This window comes from Castor canadensis, chromosome 3 (assembly GCF_047511655.1).
Source record: "Castor canadensis chromosome 3, mCasCan1.hap1v2, whole genome shotgun sequence".
Classification (NCBI taxonomy): domain Eukaryota; kingdom Metazoa; phylum Chordata; class Mammalia; order Rodentia; family Castoridae; genus Castor; species Castor canadensis.
In genome coordinates this window covers 32988895-32998343 of record NC_133388.1, presented here as the reverse complement: position 1 = coordinate 32998343, position 9449 = coordinate 32988895, and the positions used below count along the sequence as shown (strand labels likewise).

Genomic DNA, 9449 nt, shown 5'->3' with positions numbered 1-9449 from the left:
TTTATCTACCTAGCTATCTATCTACATAAGTTCAAGGTAAATTTCTAAAAGTAGAATTGCTGAGTTGAAGGATATATAGATGAAATTGCCAATTTCCCCTCATAGAGATTACTCTGTTTTTCTTTCCAAAGCAATAATAAATGCGAGTGCTGTTTTGCCCATAAGGTTGCCACAAATACATACTGTATTGTTAAGTATTTGAATTCTAGCTAGTCTTGTGGATAAGAAAGGGTAAGTTTTAATTTGATGTCTCTCGTTAATGAAGTCGAATATTTTCACATATTTCAGGATGATTTTTCTTGACATTTCAAGATTTTATTAACAGTTCTGTGCATCTGGTTCATGTCAGCTCCCTCACTGCCAAACCTGGGCAGGGAATGCATCAGTTTCTCTGCCTTCTCCTTGCACGTGATGACCAAGGTGTAAAGGTATCTACTGCAGCAGAACTTTAAACTTCACTTTTTCATTGTTTTTCTTGATCTTGACAGACTTTGGCATCCTTTCTCCTGGTGGTGAGCAGAAAATCCTTGATTTCTTCAATCTTTCGAGGCATGGCAATGCAGCACAGAGAGGGGCAGACTTGCATAGCAAGCAAGGAGAACCGGAGAGAATGGAAAAAGCAGGACAATTTTTATATCCCTTTTTGTGAGCTGTCTTTTGTTCATTTTTCTTTTAGATTTTTTGGTCCCTCTGTTCAATTGTAAAATGCTCTTTTATACCTTAAGAGTATTAGCCATCTCTGAATGACATAAATTGCAAACGTTGTAGGGTTTCATGGTCTCTCTTTTTAGCTTTTATTTTTGGCAGCATGGGATTGGAAATCAGGGCCTCATGCTTGCTTGCTAGGCAGGCGCTCTACCCCTTGAGCAACTCCACTAGCCCTTGCGTGGTCCCTGATCAGAAGATTTCCAAATCCTTGTGTCCTGCATGGAGGAATCCAGGAAGAACATATGGATGTATTAAAGGAGGAAGTGGAATTTATTAACGGTTAAGGAAAGGCATTACAAAAGGCTATGTATGGTGAGCCAGGTGGAAGGTAGACAGCTCCCAATCGTAAGACGTTTAAAAATTGCACTAACCTGTGGAAGGGGGAAAACCTGGGCAGTTTCTGAGCACCAATAATCAGGAGTGGGGAGGAATTTGGGCAATCACCACGAGTGGGATTAGGGTGATTGACAGTTACTAAGCTAGCTCTTAGGTATTTTAATCACTACATGGGGTGTGATCAATATTTATATTTTTATCAGAGAGATAATGAAGGGGGGAATTATCCCAAGGCTTCTTATCTTACAATTTACAACAGCAAAGGATAGCATTGGGTTTAGATAAGGAGTTAGCATGAGATGTGCTGAGAATAAATTACACATGGTTTGAGGAGTCCCATGGCACTTTTTTTTTTTTTTCTATTTTCTAGCTTACCTCACAAGTTAATCATTTGCCTTTCACTTAGTTTATGGTGTTCTTCCATATAAAAGTTGGTTATTTTTACATGGAAATGGAACTTTTTTTTTTTTTTCAGTACTGGGGTTTGAACTTAGGGCCTCATGCTTGCTAGGCAGACAGTCTACTCTGCCAGTCCTTTTTTGTGATGAGTGTTCTCATCAGGTCTTGAAAACCATTTGCCCAGGTTGGCTTTGAACCTTGATCTTCCTGATCTCTGCCTCCTGAGTAGCTTCAGATTACAGGTGTGAGCCACCAGAGCCTGGCAAAATTGAACAATTTTTATTGTGATATTTTAACTTAGCAAAGGGAATTCTTTATTTGTTCAGGAAAAATGTCGAATAATGAAAGAAATCAAAAGGTAACATCAGCACTTTAATTGAACCATCTTCCTAATTAAGAACATTACATAGCTCCCCAGGATCTGTAAGGAAAAGTAAAAACTCTAAATCAATTGTGTGTGTGTGTGTGCGTGTGTGTGTGTACTGGGATCAAAACCCAAAATGCTAGTCAAGCACTCTTACCACTTGAGCCACAGCCCTGTTTTTTGTTTGTTTGTTTTGTATTTTGTTTTTGAGATCCAGTCTCAAAAACTTTGCCCCAGCTGGACTACAACTCAAGATTCTCTTGCCTCTGCTTCCCAAATATCGGGGCTCATAGATGTAAACCACCATATCTGGCTAAAAGTGTAGCCCAACGCCTCCCACTCTCAATGCCTCTGCCTCATCCTCTTCAGGTGTGCATCACCACAGTGGCTCCCAATCAACTCTTCAAGAAGCCCCACAAGTAGATCCTATACTAGATTTCCCCAGTGAGAACTGACACTTTGTGATTTTACACTCGATTCTTGACCATACTCATTTTCTAGACCCTTCTTCCCATGTAGAAGAAATGCTTATCAAGGGTCAGAATGAGTGCAATCCATTCATGCAGTCCTGAGTTGAATTAGAGAGGTCTACATAACTGATTGTAGCCCTTAGAACTCTCATTTGTGCCTAGAGTTTGATTTATCAGCTCTTTCTTACTCTGAAGTATCCTTTGAAATTTGAAAAAATTTTTGTAAAAAGACAAAACAAAACTCATGCTAGGTGCTCAAAATCAAAAGAATCATGAGGCAGGCCAGCAAACAGGGAAAATAACTTACCAAGGACTCTTGTCACAACTTTTGTTTGTTTTTGGCAGTTCTGATGTTTGAACTCAGGGCCTACATGCTTACTAGGCAGGTGCTCTACCACATGGGCCACTCCACCAGGCCAAACTCTCTTCTCTTAAACACAGACATCCTATTCCCCCAGCACAGCCCTAAGCCAATAAGTCCCCTCTAAATTGTAAATACCCTGGCAGTCCTAATATCTTTACAAGATAGTGTCCAAAGAGGCAGCTATGGGTTTAACTTGCTTGGTAAAGGAGACCTGTCCCCAGTTTGACCTCCCAAGCAAAGTCCTCTAGTTAGGACCTTATGAATATTGGTCACATCTCATACGTACAATTAAAGACTTAAAATTAGCATAAACACATGCGCAGAATACTCCAGGGTATATGATAAAGATGTGTTAAGTAAACCTGCCAGTCACCCTAGCCCCTATTTTTCTGGCTTTACAACTTATAAATGGACTTAAAGAAGTCAATACTTCCATGCCATCTGGCTGGGGCGCATGCTTCTTTGGTGGTGTTTTTTGTTGTTGTTGTTCAGGTTTTTTTTTTTTCGGTACTGGGGTTTGATTTTTTTTTTTTTTAATTGACAGTACTGGGGTTTGAACTAAGGGCCACATGCTTGGTAGGCAGATGCTCTACCACTTGAGCCACTCTACCAGCCCAGTACTGACTGGGCTTTGAACTCAGGGCTTCACTGTTGCTAGACTGGCACTCTATCACTTGAGCCACTCCTCCAGCCCTTTTTTGTGTTGGGTATTTTCCAGATAGGGTCTGGTGAACTGTTTGCCCATGCTGGCTTTGAAACTAGGTCCTCCTGATCTCTGCCTCCTGGATAGCAAGGATTACCTGTGTGAGCCACTGGCACCCATATCAAAGTCTTTTAGTTGGGGTCCAGTTTAAGAAAGTAAGTGGGAAAAATAGAAAAGCAAAAATCATAAAATTCCTTTAATATTAGGAAGAAAGCCTGGGGGTGTAGTCCGGTGGTAGAGTGCATGGATGTGTTCTCTCTCCAGCTCTCTTTTGGACTTTTTTTTGGCGGCACTGGGGTTTGGATGCATGGCCCAGCGCTTGCTAAGCAGGCGCCTTATCACTTGAGCCAGCCCTTGGACTTCTTGCTTTGGGGAAGCAACAGCCATTTAGCACATGCATGTTCATCTTTATTTGCTGAGAGAGGCCTCCAGCCAAGAACCAAGTAGGAACTAAGGCCCTCAATTAATCCAGCAGCTCATGAGGAATAGAGAGTCATGTAAGACTCCTGGAAGTAAATCCTTCCACGGCTGAGGCTTCTTGCAAGACTACAGCCCAGCTTGGCACTCAGCTGCAGAGACCTTTAGTGGCAGTAACCAGCTAAACTGTGCTAAGATTCCTGACCCATACAAACAAACTCTGAAGTACTATATGTTTCTGTTTTAAGTCACTAAGTTTGGAGTGATTTGTATGCAGTGATAAGTAATAATACAACAATGTTTGAAGGCTTCTTTCTCTTTTGCTTTTTGTGGTGCTGGGGATCAAACCCAGTACCTCACAAAGGCTAGGCAAGTGCTGTATCACTCAGCTGCATTTCCAGCCCCTAAAGATTTCTCTACTTTGATGCTGGGCACCCATAGCTCACACTTGTAATTCTGGCTACTCTGGAGGCAGAGATCAGGAAGATCATGGTTTGAAGCCAGCCAGGGTAAATAGTTTGCGTGACTCTATCTCAAAAATACTCAACACACACAAAAAAAGGCTGGTAGAGTGGCTCAAGTGATAGAGCACCTGCCTAGCAAGTGTGAGGTCCTGAACTCAAATTCCAGTGCCCAAAACAAAACAAAACAAAAAACAACATTGAGATTCCATCTCCTGTGAGAATGGCAGTCATCAAGAAAATGAAAAACCAACAAATGTTGGCAAGGATGTAGGGGAAACACAACCTTTACACAGTATTGGTGGGAATGTAAACTAGTGCAGCTGCCACTATGGAAATCAGTATGGAGATTCCTCAAAACCAAAAATAGAATATGATCCTGCTATACTTCTTAAAGGCATATATCTAAGGAATGTAAATCTGCATACAACAGAGATCCCTGCAGCACAATTCACAACAGCCAAACTATGGAATCAGCCTAGGTGTCTACCACCTGATGAATGGATAAAGAAAATGTGAAGGCTGAGAGCTGGTGGCTCACGTCTGCAATACTAGGTACTCAGGAGGCGGAGATCAGGAGGATTGTGGTTTGAAGCCAGCCTGGACAAATAGTTCATGAGACCCTATCTCAAAAAACCTACCACAAAAAAGGGCTAGGGGAGTGGCTCAAGGTGAAAGCTCTGAGTTCAAACCCCATTACCACAAAAGAAAAAAAAGAAAATGTGATATATATATAAATATATATATATACACACATACATATATATACATATATTCACACACAAACATACACACAATGGAGCATTATTCAGCCTTGAAGAATGAAATTATGTCATTTGCAGGAAATGGATGGAACTGGGAATCATCATGTTAAGTGAAAGAAGCCAGACTGAGAAAGACAAATATTGTATGTTCTCTCTCATATATAGAATCTAGACCTTAAAAAAAAAAAAGATAAATGAAATGAATGCAAGGTAGGAGGATGTTCAGGATGGAAATCAATAGGAAGGTAAAAGGAAAGGGTGAAGAGGAGGTGAATATGATTGAAATCCTTCCTGTGCATTTATGAAAATAGAATAATGAAAACTATTAGAAATTGTTTTAGAAAGGGGGGAAGGCTTACTCATAAGGATGAGTAACAGAGGGGGTAAATTTGATCAAAATATATTTTATGCATATATGAAAATAGCACAATGAAACCACTTTGTAAAATTAATATTTGCTAAGAAGAAAGAAAAAAATTAAAAAGGATTTGTCTTTGAAGGCTATTTCCATATGACCTAGAATTTCTGAACTTCTAAAAGTTTTGAAGGTTTTTTCATATTGTACTTCCAAGGGTGGATTTATGTTAATGAAGAGTAGAGGAAGTTGATCACATTTATAAATATCTACACAAATTGGTAATTTTATGAATGTTCTTAATACCGAATACATCTTTTTTAATTTATTTTATTCATATGTGCATATAATGTCCATATACATCTTAAAGACTGATTGTCTGAAGTGGCTTTATAGCACAGAAAAATATTATTAGCTTCAGAGGAAAGGAGAAATCTGATTTATGTCTGAGAGTTGTTTTGCTCATTTTGAAAACTATTTAGACAAGGTATGTATGTAGACAAACTACGTAGCCCAGGATGGCCTCAAATTGGCCATCCTTCTATCTTCCCCTCTGGAGTGCTGGGATTACAGGCATGTACCACCATGCCTGGCTCAAGACATTGAATTTTTAAGGTCAGATTCTGGATTTCATTAGTCAGTATCATAAGCAAAAAAAGTAGGTTAGTGGAACTAAATTTTACTGGTAGAAATGGAAGAAGAAATTAATAAAGGAGCTTATAGCATTAACATATCTAAAAAGATTGGTCATGCCAACAGGAGGTATAGGAAAGAAAATTATGCTATGCAATTATGAGATGGATTACTAGAGTAACTTTAAACGCAGTAGGAGAAACTTCAGATCCAAAACAGGACAAGTATGGCCATTTTAGTTCCAAGCTTCCTATGGAGTTGGCTTCCTGTGGCATTTAACTGCTTCCTTTGCCCAACCCTGCTTTCTTCTCCTTTCTTCCTTGGTGTGGATCCCAAAGACATTCCCTAATAAGTACCCTGCAGGCTAAACCTCTCCTCAGAGTTTACTTCAGAAAACTCTGAAAAGATACTTTGTAACAGGCAGAAGTATTATCTTTCCTAAATGTTCAATTCCCCCACCCCCCAAAAATGCATTTAAGCCTGAATTCAGGGTTCTGTTACAGTGTTCTTCAACAGGGGAACTAAATTCATAAGATAACAAAAATTGGCTCTAACATATTACATGGTTCCATTTATATAAAATGTTCAGAAAAGGCAAATTCATGAAGATGGGTGTAGAATAGAGATCACAGGGGCTGGAGGAGGATGGGTAAGGATGACTGCTATGGGTGTGGGGTGATAAAGATAGTATACAACTAGATAATGTTGCTGGCAAGCCATCCTTGTGAATATACTAAAAATTACTGAATTTTACAAGTATACAATTTTGATATGTGAATATAAGTATACAATTTTGATATGTGAATTATATTTCCATAAAAAACTCAAAGCACTAGTTCTAGCATTTATTTTATTTTATTAAGATAGGTTCTTACTATGTAGCCCAGCATGGCCTCAAACCCTATGTAATCCAGGCTGGCCAAGACCTTGTGATCCTCCTGCCTCAGCCTGTGTCTCTAGCGTGTTTTTTGACAGTTTCTGTAAAATTTAGACAAATCTATAGCATGAAAGTTCTTTTCATCCATTCACCATTTATTTATGAAGCACCTTCTTCTAGGCCAGATATAATAAAAGGTGCTGGGAGGTTGAGAAAAACAGTCAGTAGATACATGGACCTTGAGAATCTTACAGACTAATGGGGAGACAGGTGTTTTTTTCTTCTACCCTGTGCTGTTTCTCTAGAATGTATGTTTAGGTTTGCATTGTGTCATTACGAACAATGATCACTTCCATGGAAAGATATTTTTTTAGCATCAAATTCTCTCTGATGGTGTACTGAATGCTATACACTATGCAGGTTGGCATCCTTGAATTCTTTCTCCTGTGTAATTTGCAACCTGAGAGAGAGGACTACACAGGAAGTCATATGAGGTCATTTTAATTTAAAACTCATTTAGTAAATGAATATACAAACCTATCAGATTAAATGCTTATATTTATTATGCTTGAGTGAAACAATATATATTATAGCATTTTTGGGTAGGTAGAGATGAAAAAAATTGACACCTCCCTCTAGTTAAGTCTGGAAAAGTATTATTTCAGGAATTTGCTTGAATGATGAAAGAGAGGTAGCAAAAAGGTCTGGAGAGGGGAAAATGAAGGGAATTCTATATTTATGATAAATATAGCAAACAGGTTAGATACTTGGACTCAGGTAGAACTTGGTCTTTACTTAGTAGTTAGCTAACCTAACTTAGTACTTAACTGACTTAACAGTTTCCTCATTTGTAAAATGAAAATGATAATAATAGGGTTGTTTTGAAAATTAAATCATGTAGAGAAAAATGATATTTAGCATTATCTAACTTAAACTGAGCATTACACAAATGATAATTGTCTTTAGTGTTAGAGAAAACTTAGAAGAGAAACGAGATGAAAATACACCTGTAAATCCTCCTCATTCCTTGAATTTTGGGGACCAGAAATTAATTCTAGGGAGAAAAATCGCAGACCCTTGAATCAAGAGAACTAAAACTAATATTGCAGGGTTTCTTTTCCACTTTGAGAGTTGGTTGCCTGCCTAGCAAGCATGAAGCCCTGAGTTCAAACCCCAGTACCACCCCCCAAAAAAAATCCACTTTGAAAGATTTTCTAAAATAACGTTGTAGAGCACCTTTACTTTATACTATTACTTTTATACTATTTTCGTTCTCATTGGTTCAAGTTATCACAAGGACAGGCTAGTGAACGTCTATAGGTACCTGACAGATAAAGAGATTAGCTCCTGCCGGGTACCAGTGTCTCACGCCTGTAATCCTAGCTACTCGGGAGGCACAGATCGGGAGGGTGGAGGTTTGAAGCCAGCCTGGGCAATAGTTCGTGAGACCCTATCTTGAAAAAATGCATCACAAAACAGGGCTAGTGGAGTGGCTCAGGCAGTAAGAGCGCCTGCCTTGCAAGCATGAGGTGAAAATGTTCAGAGGGTAACTCTACCAGGAGTTCCAACCTGTGTAATTCCTGCCCCCTGGCTCACCAGGATAGACATCTTTCAGCTACTCTTTAAGAGGATTTGGGTTGCTCTATTAACTCCTACCAAAATGCAATGTAAACAGTAATCCTATACCTGCCTAATTCAGGATGATTACTCAGGGTTTGAAGTCCCTGGGGTCCCAAAGCAGTCCTGGGAATAAGCCTTGCTCAACACAGTCCAGTATAAAAGGCGGTGCTTAATAATTAAAGAAACTGAGAAATCAGCCCATATTAGGTAATTCATTTTTCAGGAATCTGGAATTCTTCGCGAATGAAAACGCAGAGCTACAAAAGACCAAAAATCGTATGTTCTCCCTCATATGTGGACATTAGATCAAGGGCAAACACAACAAGGGGATTGGACTATGAGCACATGATAAAAGCGAGAGCACACAAGGGAGGGGTGAGGATAGGTAAGACACTTAAAAACTAGCTAGCATTTGTTGCCCTTAATGCAGAGAAACTAAAGCAGATACCTTAAAGCAACTGAGGCCAATAGGAAAAGGGGACCAGGAACTAGAGAAAAGGTTAGATCAAAAAGAATTAACCTAGAAGGCACCACACACGCACAGGAAATCAATGTGAGTCAATGCCCTGTATAGCTATCCTTATCTCAACCAGCAAAACCCCTAGTTCCTTCCTATTATTGCTTATACTCTCTCTACAACAAAATTAGAGATAAGGGCAAAATAGTTTCTGCTGGGTATTGAGGGGGGGGAGCGGGAGGGGGCGGAGCGGGTGGTAAGGGAGGGGGTTGGGGCAGGGGGGAGAAATGAACCAAGCCTTGTATACACATATGAATAATAAAAGAAAAATGAAAAAAAAAAAAAAAAAAAAACGCAGAGCTAAAGAGCCCTGGGCCAAGAAAAAAAAAAAAAAAAAAAAAAAAAAGGAGGGGGGCTGGCGGAGTGGCTCAAGTGGTAGCGCACCTGCATGGCAAGTATGAGGCCATGAGTTCAAACCCCAGTACACCAAACAAACAACAACAACAAAAAGCCCAGAGTCA

At 39.5% G+C, this 9449-nt stretch overlaps 1 pseudogene; it reads right to left on the bottom strand.

Moving 5' to 3' along the window:
* Positions 1-340: 340 nt before the first annotated feature.
* On the bottom strand, positions 341-553 carry LOC109688409 (large ribosomal subunit protein eL38 pseudogene; annotated as a pseudogene).
* Positions 554-9449: the final 8896 nt, after the last annotated feature.